We start from the raw sequence: 25,010 nt of genomic DNA, 5'->3' as shown, positions 1-25,010 counted from the left end.
TTGGGGAGGTTGTGAACCCTGTGGCGCCTCTTAGTCTAATAGCAATCAGTGTGTGACGGCTGGGGTGGGAGGGATGGGGGGCGCAGCCTTGGGTGCTGGAGGACCTTGTCCCGGCTCTGCTCTCTCCAGACCTGGTCTGTTCCCTCTAGGTGCTGGTAGTGTTGTCCGGATCATGAACGATTCGGATCTTTGATCCGAATCTATTTTGTGAGTCGAATCATCAAAATGAGTGATTTGGATTGCAAAAGGGGCGGGGTCAGGAGCGACACGCCCCCCCTCAGCGGGCAGCGGAGTGGAAGCAGAGCAGAGATGGATCGCTGAGTTGGAGGGGAGCCAGCCTTGCAGGGACAGCCAGGTAGATGAGAGAGAGGGGACATGGGTGCCACTGCCAGATATGTGTAGAGCACACATACTGGCCATAATGTGCTGCACATTATAGGCTGTCTGTTCCGTAGTGCTGCACAGTGAACAAATTGGAAGCTTTTGGCTCTGCTCAGTAACTTTGCAGGCACTGTGATTGCAGGGCAATATGATCCTCCTGCACTCACTCTAAACAGCTGCACTTCACTTCTGGGAATGCTTTGGGGGATGCTTTCTTTCACTGTGCAACACAGATGAACATATAGGTGAAATATATGTAAAGCATATGATTGCAGCATGTGGGTATTGTGTGCAAACAAACATTTCTGCTCTCTGCTCGTCCCTCCTCCCTTCTCTGTCCACTCCCTGCCCTCTGTCCATCTTCTCCCCTTCTCTGTGTGTCCTCCCCCCTCCCCTTCTCCTGTCCACAGACCTGTCCTGCTGTTCATTTCACCCCCGAATGCTTCATAGTAAAATGATCCGAGATTCGGATCAAAGATCCGGATCTTTTCAATGATCCGATTCGAATCATCCGGATCATTGAAAAGATCCGAACTTCCCATCTCTAGGTGCTGGCAGTGTCTTCAGTCAGCAGCCCCAAAACACCACAAAGGCCTATCTTCCAGCTCCTTCCTTCTTCCCCAATAGCTTTGTCCAATCAGGCAGGTGGGGATGAGAGACAGCTAATTAGCAGGCTTGTTTGAGCATGCTGTAGTGTTTGGTTGAGTGCCTCTAGTGTTTAAAAATAGTTTAGGCCTGGTTCATACTGGCGGAAAAATACGGAACAGATCCTAACTGATGCGAATAGATACAATGTTAACCTATGGATCCGTTTACATTGGTCTGTTAAAATGGATCTGTAACGCACGGCCAGCAAATTTGGTGCTGCAGCAATTTTTCCGGACAGTTGAGCCCAACGGAACGGAAAAAGAATCTGAAGCACTGTATTGGGGGCAATTAGAAAACTGAGCATTTCTTCACACTAGTGAAGAAACGGATGATTCTAGCCAGCAAAAGCGTAAAAACGGATCTGATCGACCGGTAATCGGAGTCATTTTCACAGATCCGTTTGCCACTTAATTGCCAGTGTGAACCGGGCCTAAGTGGAAAGGTAGAAACACACTGCAGAGCGCTTTTCAATCAATTTTCATTCCATTGACTTGCATTAAAATTACAGTAGAATTTACGATTTTACAGTGATTTTAATTCAGGTCAATGGGAGTGTGTTTTGCGTTTCCTGTAAAAGCAGGAACAGACTAGGAAAGTGGCGCCACACACGTTATCCGCACGTTGCGTTGAATACGGTTAAGTATACAGCCAATGAGAAGTATGCTTCTCTGTCACTGTTAATGCATGCGTTTTGTAGTAACACACTGCAAGCTCTGCATTGGGATACCGCATGCCATTAGATTGCATCGGACATATTACGGCACATGCCAAAAAATCTCCTGCCAGGGTTTCTACTGCATATTTGAACTGACAAAAACAATCCTCAGCAGTAATAATTCTTATTGGTTGGTTCAACAGAAAGATAGAAAATAGGGATGGTCAAAATTATGCAATTAATTCAAAGTTGATGCAGTATTATGTACATTGTATATGCTGTCATACACACACTAGGTTCTCACCTTAGTCTAGTTTAAAGTGTGTACAAACCTTCAAGGACAACTAAAGTGAGGAGGATATGGAGGCTACCATATTTATTTCCTTTTAAGCAAAGCCAGTTGCCTGGCTGTCTTGCTGATCCTCTGCCTCTAATACTTTTAGCCATAGACCCTGAACAAGCATGTAGCAGATCAGGCGTTTCTGACATTATTGTCAGATTTGACAAGACTAGCTGCATACTTGTTTCTGATGTTATTCAAACACTACTACAGCCAAATAGATCAGCAGGACTGCCAAACAACTAGTATCGTTTAAAAGGAAATAAATATGGCGGCCTCCAGATACCTCTCACTACAATTGTACTTTAAGGGCTCATTCACACTAAGGAAGTTTTCGCCCTTTTTTCAAGCGCAGGTGATATTCAAAATCGCCCATAAAAGGCTTGTGCAATGAATCTCTATGAGAAGGTTCATATCAGCGCATTGCGCCTGGTTTGCGGTTGGCAAGGCGGTGCCTGTTCCATTTTTGTGGCGTTTTTGCTATAATGGAAGGTATAGGAAAAACGCAAAACACTCACAAAATCGCTTTGTGCAGCGATTGCGTGAGCATTAAGAATCTATACATTGTATTTATTCTCTTCCGGGTCAAAGAATTCACTTCCTGACTTGCGTCAGGGAGTGAATTACAAAACCGCTCTGGAAAAGTGCTTAGAAAAGCGCTTTTATTAGAAATGCAGTGCGCAGTGGAGCGCCGGTAGGGGGGGAAAAGGCGCACAAAAAACGCAAAACTCTTGCGTTTGATTTTAGGTGTGAATGAGGCCTACGGGTGTGTACAAACATCCAATTCGAAGCGACTGCGAATGAGAACGAGCACAGAGACAGATTGTATGTGTGTGCACCAATCCAGTCGCCAACCCGTGACGGCACACACACAACAGCAGATACCAAGTAGGAACGCAATCGCGAGAGAGGCGATTGCCAGAGGTGACACAAGGCTAAAGCAAGACAGGACACGAGAGTAGCAAAGGCACAGCAAATCATACAATGAGAAGATAAGGAAAATAACAAAAGCTAACTAAACACGAACACCGCACTCATTCGCAACAGCGAATGTGTTTACAACGCGGTCTCCGCGTGTTAAGCACAACAGAGACAAGCAGGGCCTAACTAACCACCGACAGACAAACATGAAACAGAGGATGCGAGCGCTTGCTTAACGGTTACCTCACCGAGCCTCCAGCAAGCGTTCGTATCAGACAAGACAGAGACACGAAAACAGGAATAAGTGAGAGATACGATCCACTGCTCTTTCCGCCAGAGCGTGTGCGATCCAAATAAGGCAACAGAGCTAGCAGGATCCACCCACTGCTCTTTCCGCCAGAGCTAGTGTGATCCAAGTATAGCAAGAGAGCTTAGAAGGATCCACTGCTCTTTCCGCCAGAGTGAGTGTAGTCCAAGTATAGAAACAGAGCAAGCTGGAGCCACTGCTCTTTCCGCCAGAGCAAGTGCAATCCAAGTACAGCAAGAGGGTAGTAGATCAGAAGGATCCACAGCCGCTACCGCTAGAGGCTAGTGCAATCCAAGCACGACAGACAGATGAACAGAAGGGCCTACCAGTAACAACCGCTGCTCTGGTTAGCACCCCACAGACAGACAGAACAGGCAATACAAATAATACAATCCTGACTGCCCTAGCAAGGATGCCTAGTGCAGTCGCCAGAATTACTCTAAGCTAATCTTTAAACAATAAGCATGGCTGACACTCCAGGAGTGTTACACAGGACAAACCCTTTTGACCAGCAAAGTACTGTGGAATCACATGGTATTTATAGAGCAAGCTTACAAAGGATGTGGCTAGGCAATTTGCATGACAAACGTATGCAAATTCCTCAGCAGCAGCATACTGCAAAACTGACAAAAGGTCTCTTTTCCAGAGACCTGCAGAATGCAGACCTGAACAGTGGTCAAAAGGCAGCTGAGCGGATCATTACAGTACCCCCCCCCCCCCTCTAGGGTCAGATTCCAGACGACTCTAACTGAAGACTCATGAAGGTCGGGACAGCCCGACAAGGCCCAATTCCAGAGTCAGCCCACCCGAAATCGACCTCATCGGAAGGAGGAGCCACCGAAACATGCCCATCAGTACCACAAGTCTCAGTGTAACACCCATCAGGACTGTGAATGCCAGAGAAGAAGCCATCGACACCCACCGAGCCATGTCCACCACCTTCCAGGGACCGTCCAAAAATACCAAACCTGCCACAATACCCATTCGAAGTGTCCCTTTCCACAAAGCACCCACTGCTGATCTCATCCAAGGTACCAGGAAATATTTCTCCCAGGATCTCCCAGAACACTTTGAAGCTCCGCAGAGATCCCAGGAGGGCAGAACGATCGCCAGGCTCACATGGAGAACTATCAAGAACCCCTATGGAACCAATGACAATTCCGGATTCAGAATTACCAGGACAAGCATCAAGATCAGGGCTCTCAGGGACCACCTCTGGGCATGCAGGCAGGCAGGCAACATCAGAACAGGTTTCCACCGAGGAAGCATCTGAGCAGGCTGGCAACCGAGACACACTTGGGCTTTCTGGGTCACAGAACACATCGGGGTACACAAGCCCAAGAGGAACCTCAGGACACGTGGAGGAACTGCCAACCTCAGAGTCCGTCACAACAAGACCAAAACCAGAACCGGGCAGAGAATCATCACGAGCAGTGGTCACAAGCACTGGACTTTCAAAAGAAGGCTTGGACTCAACCCTAGAAATTTCTGTGAAAGTACTGGTATCTAACTCACATTAATCATTGACTACACAAGACTGAAGCTCCTCAAGAGCTGCAACAGTAGTCCATATACCAGCGACGTCTACTGAAGTGGGCCATACTTCAGAGGACCCTGCGGAACAGGAGGCACCCCCCAGAAGATCTGCACTCCTTGGGAGCCAGTCGGAGACCTCCAAAACAACAGACAATAGTTCAGGAGCATCATTTCCCAATTTCTCTGACAAGAAAATCAAGGATTCTGAACTATCCATGTTACAGGGCAAAATATCAGATACATTTTGCGGACAGAGCAATTGTCCCAGGGATGGTTCTGCCATCCGCTGAGACTGAATTTTCTCTTCATGAACCGGATGTACAGGAATATTTACTGGAACACACACTGACTCCCTAACTTCCATCTCACTGCCCCCAGAATTCTGCGTAGCAGTCAAACTAGCTTGCAACTCCAAAACTGCAGAAAAACAGGTGAGTACAGTAGCAATACCTAGACGAGCCTCTAGGGACACTGCAGGAGATTCTAAGCAAGGCCACATTGACTCATCCAGAGTACAGGGTGCAGAATCAGCATTTTCCTCAGAACAAGAAAGGGACTCACAAATGTCAGTGCGAGTGGAAATCATGTTTTCATTCATGGTACAGGGCAGGTTCAGCGAAAGCTTCTCTGGACAAGGCAAAGAAGCTTCAGCATCAGATTCGCAAAACCAAAGCGCTGTCTCACTCTTAGATTCGGCTAACAATGTTGAATCCGAGGAGTCAGAACGCAAAACCTGCGAATCCAAAATCGCTTTAGGTTGTGAAACGGACGCTTCCATAGCGCAAGCCTCCACGATCTGCGGAGCAGACTGTAAGGCGTTCAGGACAGAAACACTGGAGCAACTGTCACTAGGCAACGGGCCCTTACAGGTGTGAACAGGATGAGACAAAGACTCATTTACAGAAGAAATAGCGACAACATCAGGAGAAACTTTATTAGACATATTAATTTTACTTTTGACGCTGCATAATTTAGGAATTTTCCCCATAGCAGGATTACAGATGGAAGATCTTAAAGATCTGTTTCTAAATGACAAGGGATCCCACACATCCTTGAGAAAACTGGCACATTCATGCTGATCACAATCTGCAGGAACATCCGAGAAACAGGCATTAGATCGCATAATGTCAAGACTCACATGCTTTACCCCAGAAAGGCAGGAACAATCATCCGACAACAATGTCTCTTTATTGGAATCAATTGACTGGTGTGTGTGCAATTCATCCAAAATCGTCGGCCACACACACATCACTGGATCAACAAAACATTTGTCACACTCATCAGAATCTATCAAAGTGTAAACGGAATTTATACAAGCGTTTAGCGTCTCTGCGCTTTCTGCGATATAGAAATCGCAAAACGCTTTCCAATCCATCTCGAATTCCTCAACTAAAGCTCCAATATCCCAGGGAGCAAATGGGGGCTCAAACAACCCGGTATCTAAGTAGATCTCATACGGGTTGGGGTCAGGTACATGCATAGACTTTCTTACTCCTTTAATATAAAAAATAATTCTGCCTATTAAAGGGTCCACAAAAGCTTTGGATTGGGGTAAAAAACCCGAAGACTGAGCAACATTATTGTAAACATCAATAGGGAGTGTTTTGTTCAGATGCTTGCGATTTTTAGTTTTTCCCTTTTTAGCAACTTTGCACGTCTGCTTAGAACCTGAAGTGGCAAGAGAAACTTTGAACTGATTATCATACTGAATGGTTTTGCATATTTCAGACTTGACAGAAATAACCTCCTTATTAGTAATTGCTATGGGCAACGGATTTCTTGGCTGAAAAGCCGAATCAGCAGATTGGCCTGCAAGCACCAACTCATTAACATATGGTAATGACAGAGATATGTTGCATAAACTAATCTGATCAGCATCTTGCACAGCAGGAAAAAACTCATAGAAATAGCCTGGCAGGGGAATTCTAAGCTTACGAGAAAACATGAGCCAGAAACCTGCGAGGGTTATGTCTCAGATTCTTGTGTCTGGCATACTCATCAGCCCACACAAACAGATCTCCTTGGAAAAGATTGTAAGCAATCTGACCACTCCAAGTGGAAATATTGGTGGCCTGAAATTAAGGGTTTGCCAAGAATCTGGAACATTCTGATATGAACTCCTCTCTGGTTTCAGAGTCCAGTATCTTAAACCTCTTAAATATATAGGACCCATATTCGACCAAATCGTGCAAATCGGAAATTCCCTCTACACTGGGAATTTCGGTTTGGCTGGTCATACTGTAACGATTGTGGAATTCTCTCCGTGATCAGCACACAGGACGTGCGCTGACACTGCGGAAATCCTCCACAAGCGTGTAATTTGAGGGAACCCAGCAAAAAGTGCAACGCACCTGTAGAGGGAAATTCCTGTCGGCAGATGGAGCTGTGGAGTGCAGAGGAACAGATCCTCTGCCCTGCCACAGACGCCAGACAGGAATTGTACGACGGGAAGAAACGCAGGACAAGATAGCCCTGAAAGAGAGAGATCAAAGCGACAGAGGGTATGTGTGTCCACCAATCTAGTCGCCACCCTGCGACGATGAAGACACAACCATGAAGATCAGGTGAGAAGGCAATCGCAAGAGATGGCGATTGCTAACAGCGACACAAGACCGAATAAGCACAGATGAAAAATGTATGTATGTCCACCAATCTAGCCGCCAACCTGCGACGTTGGACACACAACAGAGGAAACCAAGTGAGAACGTAATCGCAAGAGAAGCGACTGCGAATGAGAACAAGCACAGAGACAGATTGTATGTGTGTGCACCAATCCAGTCGCCAACCCGCGACGGCACACACACACACAACAGCAGATACGAAGTAGGAACGCAATCGCGAGAGAGGCGATTGCCAGAGGTGACACAAGGCTAAAGCAAGACAGGACACGAGAGTAGCAAAGGCACAGCAAATCATACAATAAGAAGATAAGGAAAATAACAAACGCTAACTAAACGCGAACACCGCACTCATTCGCAACAGCGAACGCGTGTTAAACACAACAGAGACAAGCACGCCTAACTAATCACCGACAGACAAACATGAAACAGAGGACGCGAGCGCTTGCTTAACGGTTACCTCACCGAGCCTCCAGCAAGCGTTCGTATCAGACAAGACAGAGACACGAAAACAGGAATAAGTGAGAGATACGATCCACTGCTCTTTCCGCCAGAGCGTGTGCGATCCAAGTAAGGCAACAGAGCTAGCAGGATCCACTGCTCTTTCCGTCAGAGTGAGTGTGATCCAAGTATAGAAACAGAGCAAGCTGGATCCACTGCTCTTTCCGCCAGAGCAAGTACAATCCAAGTACAGCAAGAGGGTAGTAGATTAGAAGGATCCACAGCCGCTACCGCTAGAGGCTAGTGCAATCCAAGCACGACAGACAGATGAACAGAAGGGCCTACCAGTAACAACCGCTGCTCTGGTTAGCACCCCACAGACAGACAGAACAGGCAATACAAATAATACAATCCTGACTGCTCTAGCAAGGATGCCTAGTGCAGTCCCCAGAATTACTCTAAGCTAATCTTTAAACAATAAGCATGGCTGACACTCCAGGAGTGTTACACAGGACAAACCCTTATGACCAGCGAAGTACTGTGGAATCACATGGTATTTATAGAGCAAGCCTACAAAGGATGTGGCTAGGCAATTTGCATGACAAAAGTATGCAAATTCCTCAGCAGCAGCAAGCTGCAAAACTGACAAAAGGTCTCTTTTCCAGAGACCTGCAGAATGCACACCTGAACAGTGGTCAAAAAGCTGCCTGCCTGCGCAGGCAGCTGAGCGGATCATTACACATAGTGTGCAGCTGTGAAGCATGGAAGAGATCTACAGCACTGGACACGGTAAATATTACATCACACATGCGCCACACTGCATGCGGGTGGGGAGAGGGAGGAGGAGCAAGCCCCCATAGCACCTGGGCCCCTCCAGACACTGCACTTAGATTTTCAGTTAATTTTTGGCAAAAACTAATCAAAATTACAGTCAAAGTGCTGTGCTATAGATTTCCAGGCGATTCAGAGTAGTCGAATCTGCCAGAATTCAATGGGGAAGACTGTTACATGTATGGCCTGCTTTACCTTTCCAGTGCTTTCTTAACCACTTGCCGACCGCGCACTCATACCGCGCGTCGGCAAAGTGGCAGCTGCAGGACCAGCGACGCAGTATTGCGTCGCCAGCTGCAGGCTGATTAATCAGGAAGCAGCCGCTCGGGCGAGCGGCTGCTTCCTGTCAATTTACGGCGGGGGGCTCCGTGAATAGCCTGCGGGCCGCCGATGGCGGCTCGCAGGCTAAATGTAAACACAAGCGGAAATAATCCGCTTTGTTTACATTGTACGGCGCTGCTGCGCAGCAGCGCCGTAAGGCAGATCGGCGATCCCCGGCCAATCAGCGGCCGGGGATCGCCGCCATGTGACAGGGGGCATCCTGTCACTGGCTGCACAGGACGGATAGCGTCCTGTGCAGCCCTGATCTCCGGGGGGGGGGAGCAGGTAGGAGAGGGAGGGGGGAATTTCGCCGCGGAGGGGGGCTTTGAGGTGCCCCCCCCGCCAGCCACATGCAGGCAGGAGAGATCGGACCCCCCCAGCACATCATCCCCCTAGTGGGGAAAAAAGGGGGGTGATCTGATCTCTCTGCCTGCTACATGATCTGTGCTGGGGGCTGCAGAGCCCACCCAGCACAGATCACTCAACACAGCGCTGGTCCTTAAGGGGGGGTAAAGGGTGGGTCCTCAAGTGGTTAAATCACATGGCTTTTCATGCAGAGATAGATCACACATACTTCCCCTTCACTGATTGTGTCCCAAGAGAGAGACTAGTGCAACAGAACATACCTAAATCTTTAAAGTTATGTACCCACATGCTGATTTTATTGATGATTTTCCCGATGACTGATGATTTTTGAGCGCCAAGGGGTCGTTTCCGTGGGTACAGACACACAACCACACGACTGTCGCTTAGCGTTGCGCGGCAGTAACAACTGTCATGGCAGAAAGGATCGTTAAGTTTCCCAATGACTCCCACGCAAATTACTGCGATCGATTGAAGTCTTGTTTGCGTCCGTCATGTAACGGCGCATGAACTCGCACTTAATCAGACAGCAGGAAGAGGGGTCACTAGTGACCATCGTGGCATCGTCAAGGGTATGTCGCTGGACCCATCAGGTGGGGAGTACGGAACTTTAATGTAAGGATCTGCGCATGCTGTTTATTTACAAAGGTGCAGCAATTCAAATATACAACTACAGTACAGATGCAATCATACAATCAGTGATACACACAATGAACCACAACTACCAGAACCTCTCTAACTGACTAACCATACAGATAATTACAATACAATAGCAAATGCACATGAACATCGGTCACACAATATAAGAAAAAATAGCAACACACAGGACACAGATACAGTGGGATGCGAACGTTTGGGCAACCTTGTTAATTGTCATGATTTTCCTGTATAAATCGTTGATTGTTACGATAAAAAACGTCAGTTAAATATATCATATAGGAGACACACACAGTGATATTTGAGAAGTGAAATTAGGTTTATTGAATTTACAGAAAGTGTGCAATAATTGTTTAAACAAAATTGGGCAGGTGCATAAATTTGGGCACCACAAAAAATAAATGAAATAAATATTTAGTAGATCCTCCTTTTGCAGAAATTACAGCCTCTAAACACTTCCTGTTGGTTCCAATGAGAGTCTGGATTCTGGTTGAAGGTATTTTGGACCATTCCTCTACAAAACATCTCTAGTTCATTCAGGTTTGATGGCTTCCGAGCATGGACAGCTGTAACGATCGGTGTCAGCACACAGAGAGAATCTGATTATTGGTGAGCTGCAGTATCACCAAGAATACAGATTATACCTGATTATTGATGATCTGCAGAATCACCGATAATCCAAGTATAACTAACCTCCGGACACCTATATAGTGTGAGTGCTTGGTGCAACGGTAATAACTTTGAGTAAGACCACTCAAGGCGCAGGTGGTCTTTGGCAGTACGGGCGATACTGCCTTTTGGGAAACACAGAAACCTTCCAGCAGCCTGAGACCTCCAAAGGGGTGGAGTCCCATGGGGAAGGTAGGAAGGACCTGCGAGTGAGTGACACCTGACGGTGGACGTCACTAGCAGGCCTGGAGACTATCTCTGAAGGAGGGAGATAGCTCTCTGGGTCGGGCAAGCCAGGTCGGCAACACACAGACAGATAAGGTACAAAGACAGAAGATTCGGTATCCAAGGCAAGCAGGGTCTGGTAACAGGTAATCAGATATACGTAGGTACCGAATCAGAAAGCAGAGGGATAGTCAGGAATGCAATAGGTCATAACAGATATCAACAATGCCTAGTCTTGGGTGTGAGGTCTGTGGTCTCTACACCCTGGAACTAGTCTGGAGTATAATATGATGGTACAAAGTATTCCTAAACTTGGGTGTGAGGTCCGTGGTCTCGACACCCTGGAACTAGTCTGGAGTATAACAGAATGATAACACAGAGTCCCTAGTCTTGGGTGTGAGGTCCGTGGTCTCGACACCCTGGAACTAGTCTGAAGTATAACAGAATGATAACACAGAGGTAATCTGGCTCAGTGTGAATTCCCAGGTCCTCCTGGTTCTAACACACTGTTGGATCTGACTAAGGTCTGAGTGCTTCCACGTAAGTGTTCGCAACGGCAGACAACCTGAAAGTGACCAGGAGTGACTATATATAGCGCAGCGCTCTCTGGCGCCACCCATAAGTGATCAACCAATAGTCACTTGCCTTGAGGTCAGCTGACCAACCTGGTCAGCTGATCCCTCCTCGTTTGTCATAAAGGTTCTGCCTCTCAGCGCGCGCGTATTCCTCAACCTGTGTGAGGTAACAGACCCAGCCACACCAGACGCACACTGCTGCGGACAAACCGCCGCGCTGGACGCGGAATCAGCCGCCTTGCCGCCAGTACACGCGGCGGCTTTTCCGCGTTTTATCACAACAGCTCTCTTTAACTCATACAACAGATTTTCAATTATATTCAGGTCTGGTGATTGAGCTGGCTATTACAGAACATTGTACTTGTTCCTCTGCATGAATGCCTTAGTGGATTTCGAGCAGTGTGTGTCTTGTTGTAAGATCCAGCCCCGATGCAGCTTCAGCTTGTCACCAATTCCTGGACATTGGTCTCCAGAATCTGCCGATACTGAGTGGAATCCATGCGTCCCTCAACTTTGACAAGATTCCCAGTCCCTGCACTGGCCACACAGCCCCACACCACCTATATGATATATTTAATTGACAACATTTTTTATCGTTACAACCAACGATTTATACAGGAAAATCATGACGATTAACAAGGTTGCCCAAACTTTCGCATCCCACTGTATATAGAGGAGTGGATAAACCTAATCGGCATAAAAGAGAGAAGGCAGACAGGCAATAATCAAACCAGGAATCAGAATATATCAAAGGGCAAAGAATAGTCAGTATAGCAAGGGTCAAATCTCAGGAACAAGGATCAGGGAGCACAGGAAAATGGCCACAGTCACATCACAGCAAGAGTAATCAGAATGATCTAGCAATGTGCTGCTAGGAAGTCCACTCTTAAAGGGAAGGTTCACGCAGGAGCTAAAAAATATACAAATACAAATCCATTTACCTGGGGCTTCCTCCAGCCCATGGCAGGCAGGGTGTGCCCTTGCCGCGGCTCTGCAGGCTCCCGGCCTTTTCCGGTGGCGCACCCGAAGTGGCCAGGCAGGCTGCCAGGTCGGGCTTCTTCTGTGCTCCAACGTGTGTGTCACTGGTGCGTGCTGACATCATCGGACGTCCTCCAGGCTGTATTGCGCAACGCGCCCCCGTGAGGTGCATTTTTGAGCGCAGAAGAAGCCCGACCTGGCAGCCGGCCTGGCCATGTGGATCCGAGGTGAACTTTTACACATTGCATAATTGTGTTCCTTTCCTATTGTTTATAGGGCATTCCTCAAGCCAAATACTTTGTTTTTGTTTAACCACTTTACCCCCACGCGTACGGATTTCTCCGCCCCTTTTTTCCCTCCTAAAAAACCAGGGACGGAGAAATCCGTACCTTCCGCGCTACCGCCGCTGTCCGCGCTCCCGCCGCTCGTGCGCGCACACCCGCCGCTCGTGCACGCCGCCGCCCGCTCGCCCGGAGATCAATGAACGGGAAAATCCATTCCCGTTCGTTGATCTAAGCCCCCGCAATGATCTGCTGCTTCTTTCAGAAACAGCGAGATCATTGTGAGTCTCCCAGCCTCCTACTGCTTCCTGTAAGCGTCCTTCCGGACGCTTACAGGTCGCATGTAAACAAACACTCTGTGGCCATCTTGTGGCCAAATAGTAAACTACACCCTAAAAGCATTTTACATATACAAACATTACATTTACACAATAAATTAACTCATTACCTCCCACACTCCCCAATTTTTATTTTTTTTTTGTAATTAAAAAAAAAAAAATACAATAAAAAAAAAAAACATAAATAGTTACCTTAGGGACTGAACTTTTTAAATATTTATGTCAAGAGGGTATAACACTGTTACTTTATAAACTGCGGGCTTGTAATTAGGGATGGATGCAAAACTGAAAAAAATGCACCTTTATTTCCAAATAAAATATTGTCGCCAAACATTGTGATAGGGACATAATTTAAATGGTTTTATAACCGGGACAAATGGGTTAATACATTTCATGGGTTTTAATTACAGTAGCATGCTTTATTTAAAAACTATAATGGCCGAAAACTGAAAAATAATAATTTTTTCCCACATTTTTTCCTATTTCCCCATTAAAACACATTTAGAATAAAATAATTCTTGGCATAATGTCCCACCTAAAGAAAGCCTAATTGGTGGCGAAAAAAACAAGATATAGTTCATTTCATTGGGATAAGTAATAATAAAGTTATAGACGAATGAATGGAAGGAGCGCTGAAAGGTGAAAATTGCTCTGGTGGTCAGGGGGTAAAACCCCTCAGTGGTGAAGTGGTTAATCTATCTTAATCTGTTTTGTCTAATATCCTATAAACTAAAGAAGCCACACCCACAGGTTTTCAGAGAGCCAAGGCACTTTCAGACAGTAGCAGGGGCTCATGGGAGCTCAGTCTGGGCAGGAGGAGGGGGAGGTATTACTAGCCAGAGATTTCAGAGGCAGAGGGGAGGAGGGATGAGGAGAGGGGATTAGGTTTTTTTTTGCTCAAGATACAGATAAGCCTGCCTCTGTGTAATGTTTACAAACAACATGGCTGCTGTCATTGTATCACAGGAATAATCAATCATATTCTATTAAAGCTGTTTGCAGCTAGATTTGCTGTGTAAACTATCTAAACTTTAGATAAGATATATAGACAAGTTACTTGTTATAGATAGTTTTTCATCTCGGATCCGCTTTAAAGGGAACCAGAGATGAACGATTTACACAAAATAAACATATCAGTTGATAGCTTGTAAAGAATAAATGCTCTACCCGATAATTTCGCCACTCTGGTGTGCCTTTTTGAGTGCTTTTTATCCATTATTGCTCCAGGAAATATCCAATATGGCCGCCGGTTCATATTCCTTCTGTTTCCAGGTTGAGGTGTTCTGGATGTGCTGTCTAAGCTATATGAGACTATAGACAAGCAGGGCTGCTGTAGGCTTTCATCTGTGTGCTTTCAACTTCATATTCTGGAATACTGTGTGGCTGCCTGTAGGAAGTGTCTCTCATAGTAATGAAACTGCATACAGTAGATAATAATGACAGGCTGCACAGACAGAGCACACAGATCACACAGCCACACTGTCTGTTAGAGATTTTTCCTGCAGCAGCTCCCATGTCATCACAGCTCTCAGTATGTAAAGCATGAAATTTGAGCCAGGAGGGGGGAGGCTTGGGCTTGAAAAGACTCCACAGAAAAGTGACTCAGCTAAAATGATTCCAGGTCAAACCTCGACTGAATAGTCGGTGGATTCTTATCACAGCTGCTAATAGACTAATTAAGCAGATAACAATGAAACTAAAAGCAGGGTAGCTGTTTACTGTCATGTTCCCACTGATAAATGTAATAAAATACATGAGGGTGCTTCGTCTCTGGTTCTCTTTAAGTATGTAGCACATTGATCTGGTGACCGTCCAGAATCTCCTCACAGTTCCCTCTGCTGGCAAGCCATGGAACTGCACAGCTCCCAGCAAGATGAGAGCCATCTGCTGGTGGACAGCAGAAGTCCGCTCCAAAGTTCACCAGTGCTGCCACCAGCAGGATAACAAAGGCACAGATCCTGACACTTAGTAGGGAAACATGGAGTTAACTCCCGATTGGTGAATGCAAATCTCTTTGTTAAAAAGAAACAACTAGACTTTAATCTTCTAATTAGCATACCAAGTGTTATACTGTAACTCTTCACAAACACAAAATAGCAGAAATTACATCCATCCAACTATACCCCTTCAGCCATGCCAGATTTCCAAGCTCATCTCCATAAACTCAGCGTTTCCACAGGATATATAGGAAACCGCGACTAGGAACGTTCAGTCACTATTGGTGAAAATAAGTACAATTTGAACTTCCTGGCAATTTGAGAATTCTTCTTTGCTGAAAACTGAAATGGAAATGTATAAGTTTTTAAATAAAAAAAAAACAACAATACAAAATAGCTTATACAACTCTGGCAAATGCTAAATCCATTTTTCATAATATTGAAGGTCACTATTAAAGTCGCTTTTTCCATCAATGCAGAAGTGAAGTTGTTTTGGGTCAGGACAAACTCTATTTGTTATCTGAGGTAAACAAAATATTTCGAAATATAGTGGACTTTCTATTTAGAGTCAAATCTCCAAGCTTTGTGCTGCCTGCAGCTGTCAAAAAGATATAGCTGAAGAAAGAAATATATTGCAGCTCAAGTTCCACCAGATGATAAGTGGATATCATATAAAGCCAATGAAGACATGTTCATCCCACAGCTAAGGCGGCCCAGGCATAATATTATAAATCTTTAAGATGCCAGTGACAGATTTATGTGATTTACTGCATTCTACAAGAAATCCTGCTGAAAATATATGTTAAAATTGTTTTAGGTAACAGGAATATGCATTTTCTCTATTCCTGGAAAGCGCCTAGCTAATGTAATGTCTAGTCAAACAAACCTCTAAATAGACTTTATGACTTTTTCACGTAAAATGTAGTAGAAATTGTGTATATGAAAAAAGGGTGCAGGGGATATTTGGGTGCAGTAGATGCCATTTGGGTGCCACCAGTAGAATGGTATCACTTTACCCAACCTTCCTCTTACACTAACCCGCCCTCTGTTTACTCCTAACATTAACCTGCCACTAAGCCTAACACTACATACTTTTAACAGTAACTGGCTAACTAAAAACTAACTTAACACTTACTGGCTAACACTAGCATAACCCCCATCCCCCCCACCCCGCCATGGCTAGCACTTGGACCCTGTAACGTACACCTATCGCCACGATGTACGCCGCAATCTTCTCCACTTTTGGCCCTTTCACTGTCCCAGTGTTTGCTCTATGTTCATTGCCTCCGGTGCCCAAATTGTCCACTGGGTGCTACTATAGACACAATTAGTATTGTGGCCTATGTGGTGCCCAAGTTTCATAGTGGCAGCAGGCACTCATATTTCCTGCTTCCGTAGAAATCTGCCTTTGGTAATAAATAGATGGACTACAGAATCAACTCAGAAACTCACTAGGAAAAACTGAACAAGCTTATTATTTTTTATTAATGATTTATATAGCACCATCATCTTCTGTGGTGCTGTACAATGGAAGAAACAAACAAGGGTACATAATATAAAGACAATGGTAGATAATATAGAAGTGATAGACAATGTAATTAAGGCTTGGTTCCCACTTGGGTCGGACCAGCGGGAGCAGACAGTGTAATGTTCGCTCCGATGGTCTGGCTTCAGCCCAGGGCAGATGAGTTACCCCCATAGGCTATATAGGGAACACATCTGCCTGTCCGGGATTATCGCGGACCGCACTTGTGTACGGTCCGCTTACTGCCACGGATCCCACAAATCCATTGCAGCATGACAAGTTTAAACGTCTCCGATATGTAAAATATGAGCTATTCTGTTCTCTGCTCTAGTGGGAACAGAGCCTTGCAGTGACAATTATAACAAAACATACAGGATTTTACAAGACACAAAAAGGAGGCCCTTGTCCTTGTGCCCTTGTCCTACAGTCTAAAAATGTCATATATATGACAATCCTGCCTCTCTTCTTCAAACCTCCCAGTCCTGGTCATGTATGGATACATCAGCTGGGCAATCTCCACAAGCCTTTTCCTGTCCACCTTTGCAGGGTGATGTTTGAAGATGTAGAGACAAGCTCTGTGTATGCGTCAGCAGTTTGCCGCTCAACATCCTGACAGCAGATGTGTGCCAGCTCAGCATCCCGACAGTGGAAGTGTGCCAGCTCAGCATCCCGACAGTGGAAGTGTGCCACCTCAACCTCCCGACAGTGGAAGTGTGCCAGCTCAACCTCCCGACAGTGGAAGTGTGCCACCTCAACCTCCCGACAGTGGATGTGTGCCAGCCAGGGCCTGGATTTACCATAAGGCACTGTAGAGGCATATGCCTACAGGCGCCTGATGATGAAAAGGCTGCTCACTTCCCTCTCCCAGTGCCTCCCTCCCTCCTTCCTTCTCTATGCAGATACATGAGCAGAGCATAAATGAGAGGTTACTCACCCGGGTCACGGCAATCCAATGACCAGATCTCCATTCAGTCAGGGCAACCCAGCTACTTAGTACTGAGGTTCCTCTAGCTACCTAATACTTGGGGGTACCACTAGCTACTTTATACTGAAGGTACCTCTGGCTACCTAATACTACAGGGGCACTTGTAGCTACCTATAATGGGCAAGGAAACTAAGGGAAAAGTGACAACTGGGACAGCCAGAACACTTGCAGTGGCAGCTCAACGCCCCGACATTAGATGTGTGCCAGCTTAAAGGAAACCTAAAGGCAAGGGAAAAAAAGGAGGTTCACTTACCTGGTGCTTCCACCAGCCCCCTGCAGCCAATCTGTGCCCTCGTAGGTCCTCAACGATCCTCCAATTCCCTGCCGTGGGTCAGTTTCTTTTTGCCGTCGGCAGGCTACTGTGCCTGTGCAGCCCTGACCACGCGTAGCCTTCTTCGCATTCCCTTCCGCAATAGCATCCTGCACAGGCGCAAAAACAAAACTATCCTGTGGTGGGGAAACAGAGGATCGTTGAGGACCGGTGAGGCCACAGGATGGCTGCAGGAGGCTGGTAGAAGCCCCAGGTAAGTGAAACTCATTTTTTTTCTTGCCCTTAGGTTTCCTTTAACATCCTGAAAGCAGATGCGTAGCTATGGGGGGGTGTTACAAATGCCCCAGGGCGCTCATCAGCCGCCGTCGCTGTCTCCCGTGAAGCATCAATTTTAAAATACTGATTCTCAGAAGGGGCAGCCTGGCAGACAGCTACATGCTACTTCCTCTTCTAGTCCTTCCCCTCTGTTGTACTGCGTGAGGATTGGACAAGTCACGCTGGTGAGGAGAGGAAGAGACAAAAGAGTGGCAGCTCTTGTTTCAAGCAAGCACAAGAAATCAGCCTGGGATCAGCAGGAGGATGGTGAGACTGGGGTTGCTGCTGCTCTGACTGGGGGCGGATTTATCACGAAGGGCTGTCAGTGCCCCCTCCTCTCTTCAGTTTGTGCAGCAACACTGACAAGCCTGCTGTGCATGACACAGCTATCCAGGGAAGCCAGTGTTCAAACACAGGAGGACACTATATTGCAAAGCCCTGACTATGGTCACTGGTGAGAAAACTCCCTCACAGGCATTATCAGTGCTGTACATTGATTGTTATGACCTGCAGTAAACATCCTCTTCCTGATACATTGCACTAATGTCAGGCCTGTAGGAATATCCACTCATGAATCAGCTCCAATGCCCCAATCTACCTCCACACGCTTCACCCTATGTGGCACATCCCCGCTTGAACGAGGGGTGAGAAGACAACACCTACCCGACTTCGGTTACATCCAGGCCTTTAGTGTGCAAGGTACTGGAGCTGAATGCAGGGTGAGCAAATAAACTTCCAGGCCTAAACAAGACCACAGAGCTAGCAAAGTCCAGCAACAGTCCAGGGTCATACACGTGTAAACAGATACATCACAGTACAGAAGGGCTAGGCAGAAGAGAGGTCAAGAACGTATCCAAGGTCAAACCAGGCAGCAAACAGTCGTAACGATAATCCAGGCAATAGGTCAGTTCAGGCAGCAGACAAGGGAGATCCAGTAAACAAGCAGAGGTTGAAATCCAGATAATCCAATATAACAAGAGCAAGTATACAGAGCACCCAGCAAGCTAGAGCTATCACAGGCAACATGCAACTGTCACAGCAAGGTTTAAATACTGACAGCATCCAATCAGTGGCCGGCCACATGCACACAACAGCCAATCACACACAGGAATTAATCCTGTTTAAGTGTCAGCTGACAGAGAGATCAGCTGACACAGGTGGCAAAACATGTCAGCTGACTAACCAGTACTGACCAGCAAAACATCCTGACTGTGTGTCAGCTATAGCATACTGGTTAAGGGCATTGCCTCTGACGTGAGAGACCAGGGTTCAATCCCAGCCAGGGTCAGCATCCATTATATTTATTGAATTAAATAAACCCCTGCCTAAGTGTCAGCTGACTATCCTGTCAGCTGACATTACCTCTGTCGCCGCCTCAGACCATATTGCGGCTGATAGGAGCAAGACATCCGCCCACCAGTATGCGCAGAGCGATCCCCAGTGGGCACGTCACCAGTGAAGAATGGCTGCAGACATGCGGAAGTGCCAGGACGCGACCTGCTCTTGGCAGAGAGATCTTGCTGGATCCCGGAGGTAAGTCCCTTACAACTACTTTTTAAGGAACTGTGTGTGCTTTGATCTGCGTGCTGTTTGACCTGTATGTATGTATTTATTATTATTATTATTATTATTTTTTAGTATTTATATAGCGCCGACATCTTACGCAGCGCTGTACAGTATATATATTGTCTTGTCACTAACTGTCCCTCAAAGGAGCTCACAATCTAATCCCTACTATTATCATATGTCTATGTATGTATTATGTAGTGTAAGTACTCTCTAGGGCCAATTTAGGGGTGAGCCAATTAACTTATCTGTATGTTTTTGGGATGTGGGAGCAAACCGGAGTACCCAGAGGAAACCCACGCAGACACGGGGAGAACATACAAACTCCTTGCAGATGGTGCCCTGGCTGGGATGCGATGCGAACCGGGGACCCAGTGCTGCAAGGCGAGAGAGCTAACCACTACGCCACCGTGCTGCCCATGTATGTGTACATATATATATACACACACACACACACACACACACACACACACACACACACACACACACACACACACACACACACACACACACACACACACACACACACACACACTATTTTCACCTGCTGGGATTGTCTTTCATCTCATTATGGTAAACCCTGATAATATGGAAAACCTCTGGCTATAGTAATCTCAGTCCCGGTTCCCAGCCATGTGCCTGTATGACTACACAATGTGTGACCAATCCTGATATAAAAATCTCAGTTCCCGGTTCCTAGCCATGCGCCTGTATACTATACAATTTATGACCAATCCTGATATAGTCATCTCAGTCCCCAGGTCCCAACCATGCACCTGTATGACCAATCCTGACAGTGGCGTAGCTTTGGAGCTATGGGCCTCGGTGCGAGTTTTACATGGGGCCCCTCCCAGCACTCTATATATAACACTTGATACGGCGCAACAAAACCTGCCTTGGTCATACATAGTATTAGAGGTACAAGAATCGGATGGGGAACAGTTTGTTAATGATTACTACGATTCAAAGCATCTATAGAGGTGATTATTACCACCACAGGACCAATAAACAGCTAATGCTTTGGTTGAGGAAGGGCCCCATGGGGCCCCTCTGGCCCAAGGGCCCCGATGCGGTCGCTACCTCTGCAACCCCTATTGCTACGCCCCTGAATCCTGATATATAGTAGTAAACTCTGTCCCCAGGTCCTGACTATGCACCTGTATGGCTATACAATGTATTACCAATCCTGATATATAATAGTAAACTGTCCCCAGGTCATGAGACCATGCACCTGTATGGCTATACAATGTATGACCAATCCTGATATAGTAATCTCAGTCCCTGGGTCCTGAAAATTTGTTTGTATGAATATACAGGGCTCGATTCACAAAGCGGTGCTAACCCAGTTAGAGACTTTAGGCGTGATAACCATTGCACCACGCTGGTGAAAAGCCAGTTTAGGCGTGATAAGTTTAGGCGTGATAAGTTTAGGTGTGCAAAGTTTAGATAAGTTTAGATCGCGCGCAAAGTCCCGCACGCAAAGCAGCGCCATTAAACTCTATGCGAAGTGCACCAGACTTTGCTAGCACAAAACTTTTGATCAACTGTGCACTGCGGTGCTAACCCAGTTGGTGCTATAGTTATCACACCTAAACTTATCACGCCTAAACTGAGTTTAGGCGTGATAAAGGGCTTTTCACCAGCGTGCTAACTGTTAGCACCGCTTTGTGAATCAGGCACGCAGTGTATGCCCAATTCTGATATAGTAAACTTCTGATATAGTTAACTACTTGGCCCAGTCCCTTGAAGTTCACTATTAAGGGATTGTATTGTATATGGAGCCTGCTGCTATACAGATGGTCTATGTACATTTGGCTATGACCACACCCACATTCAGATGTATGGCCATGCCTATGTCTTGTGTGGGCGCTAAGACTGTTTTTGTCCCCGGGCGCTGAAAACCCTAGCTACGCCTCTGCCCGAAAGTAGATGTGTGCCAGCTCAATGTCTCGACAGTGAATGTGTGCCAGCTCTGCCTCCCGATAGTGGACTGTGAATAGGATAGTTTGCAGTGCAATGATACAAGGAATGTGCAGAAACAAAAATAAAAAAAATCTGTTTTTATGAATCAGAATAATCTGGAAGGCTGGATGGCTTCCTTTGGTTGCCTTGTGTCTTTGGATGACTTTGTTTGGTTGCCATGAGTTACAATGTTTTCATTACTACACAAATGAATTTTGTGCAAATGATCCTTATATTGTAGATAGCTTTACTGAATAATGCTGGGTACACACGATGAGATTTCCCGTTCGATTCCCGGATCGATTCGATTAAATCAAACATGTTCGATTGGATTTCGATCGTTTTTTCCGTCGATTTTGCATACCTATCATGAAAAAAATCGATCGAAATCCAATCGAACATGTTTGATTTAATCGAATCGATCCGGGAATCGAACGGGAAATCTCATCGTGTGTACCCAGCATTACACAGAGTCATTGTAGACAATACTAAAAATCACTGCAACAAGAATGAATGTACTGCATATTCAGATATTCTTATGCCGTTTGAACGTTAGTAATACAGCTAAAATTTGTTTTTGTAAAAGTACGTTTTGTCCTGCACAGAATTACAGATTGCCACGGTCTCACCTGGGTTCAATCTGCTGTGAATCCACAGGAAGTAACACAAAGTACTAACAAGAGGCAGGCCTTCCTCATACCAGCTAAACAAGTAACTGTCTCTGTGCTGGATGCTAGCATGCAGAGCATCCTTTCCACTAGTGGTGGCATATGTTAAGCAGACACAACTGCATCCCTGTTTAGAAAGAAATGGTAAACTCACAGCAATGCAAATAAATCTATCAGCAACAACAGCAGCCTCATTTTCTACACAAATGGGCTGCAGCTGATATAATTTGGGGCTCCTATAATACTATTTCAGGAGGGGGCCTCTTCTTTCAAGAGCTGATATAACATCCTGTTTCCTAGCAACAAAATTCGAAGTGACAGTGGAAATCTAACCTCAATCTCGTTAGCACTTCAATTATAGCTGGGAGTGCCTCCAAAGTACTAACAGGCCAGTTCTTTCTAGATGGTGCCTTAAAAGAAAGTTTACAGCCCATCGCTATTATAACAAATATATTCAAAACATGAACATGAGTATTTTTGTTTATTCAATATTCTGGGTTTAAAGAGACTCCGTAACAAAAATTGCATCCTGTTTTTTATCATCCTACAAGTTCCAAAAGCTTTTCTAATGTGTTCTGGCTTACTGCAGCACGTTCTACTGTCACCATCTCTGTAATAAATCAACTTATCTCTCTCTTGTCAGACTTGTCAGCCTGTGTCTGGAAGGCTGCCAAGTTCTTCAGTGTTGTGGTTCTGTGATGCATCTCCCCCCTCCAGGCCCCTCTCTGCACACTGCCTGTGTATTATTTAGATTAGGGCACCTTCTCTCTTCTCTCTTATCTTTTACAAGCTGGAAATCATCCTCTGAGCTGGCTGGGCTTTCACATACTGATGAATTACATACGGGCAGAGCTGTCTGCACTCTGCAGTAAGAAACAGCCTGACACTTCAGTGGAAGATAGCTGCAGGGGGAAAGAAACACACAAATGATCTCTTGAGATTCAAAAGGAAGGGTGTATACAGCCTGCTTGTGTATGGATGTATTTTCTATGTGTGGACATACTGTACATCAACCTACTTCCTGTTTTGGTGGCCATTTTGTTTGTTTATAAACAAACTTTTTAAAACTGTTTTTAACCACTTTTAATGCGGCGAGGAGCGGCGAAATTGTGACAGAGGGTAATAGGAGATGTCCCCTAACGCACTGGTATGTTTACTTTTGTGCGATTTTAACAATACAGATTCTCTTTAAAGAAAAAAAGACCAATGGATTAACACTGAATATCACCATTTTGTTATAATATATTGAAGTCCTTTTAATGAAAAGTATTTCAGGTTTTATACAAAAAGCAAATAAAACATAAAGGCATGAAACATAAAAACAAAGCAAAGAATAAAAAGAGAAGCCGTAAAATAGAATAACAAATGACACAGCAGCCAGCAATGCCTGGTATTCTCTCAATACTTCGTGTGTCCAGCAGGTTATTTTATGAGCTGCTTTCTTGCAGGCGGAGAAAGTTCACTAACAAGCCATCATTAGGATTTATCAAGATTATTTCTTATTGAAGCTCCAAAACAGGATGTTCAAATCTACAGTTTCTAATGCAAGCTTTAGGCTCTATTTCCACTTGAGTGACGCGTCAATCTCTGAGAAAGACGCAGCAGCGGCACCCGCACTTACAATATGTGAATCCACATCCAAATCCATCTGCCATGACAATGCACAACGATAGGGATTCAGTTGTATATAGATATATATATACATATATATATATATATATATATATATAGATATAGATATAGATATACATAAAAATGCTGCAGAAGCAATACCCCTAATGATGCCGGGAGGCGAAACCGATCGGGATGAGAGCAGGCATACCTACAGAGCACCTGCCTTGTGCCACTGGATGTGGAATACGATATTGCTTTGTACATCCCCACTGAATATATTGGTGCTTTATAAATCAATTATAATAATAATTGATGTTGGGTCCTAATTGGGTTAGAAGCCTGAATGTGAGTACCAAGATCTACCTGGTCATGTGAACCATTTTTATTGAAAAAAATCTTACTGAACAATGCCATTGATTCTGTCCTTGTTTAATTTTTACTCAGTGTTTATTTTTACACTCAGTGTTTAATAGGAGATGAAGAGAACATTGGATATCTAGGCAAATGAACTTTGGAATGAATGTCATCAAGAGTGCTTCAGTGCTACAGTTTATGCTATATATGTGATTGATCTACTAGGAATGTGGTTGCTGTAAACCTGCTGAAAATCTGAGGTTGTCTTAGTGATCACTCTGACACACAGTGGAAAAGTGGTAAAAGAAGCCAAGGCGCCCTCGGTCTATCTTTAATTACAGCCACATATGCCAAGCACCTGCAGCTGATGAAAAGTCTGTTGGTCATATTGGCCCTAACAGTGCCAATATATAAGTGAGGTTATTCTAGCTCATTTCATGCTGATGCAGTGCATGATTCCCCTATACACAGCACAGACACTGTAGCTATATATGGGCCAAAACAACTAAGCAAACATTTATTAACCGACATTTCCTGTGCAGCCACTATGATGTAGTCAAGCAATGGGGCCAAAAACAGCCACCCATCAGCTGAGCACACACATTCAGCATATACATTTTTGCTACACAGGGCCGGCGCTTCCATAGAGGCAAAGGGGGCAATTGCCCCAGGGCCCCCAAGTATCCCCCTTTGCCTCTAATCATGGGGGTCAGGCTGGCCAGATACCC

This window comes from Hyperolius riggenbachi, chromosome 2 (genome assembly GCF_040937935.1).
Source record: "Hyperolius riggenbachi isolate aHypRig1 chromosome 2, aHypRig1.pri, whole genome shotgun sequence".
Lineage (NCBI taxonomy): Eukaryota > Metazoa > Chordata > Amphibia > Anura > Hyperoliidae > Hyperolius > Hyperolius riggenbachi.
The sequence above is the reverse complement of the archived record's forward strand: the minus strand, read 5'-3'. Positions refer to the sequence as shown.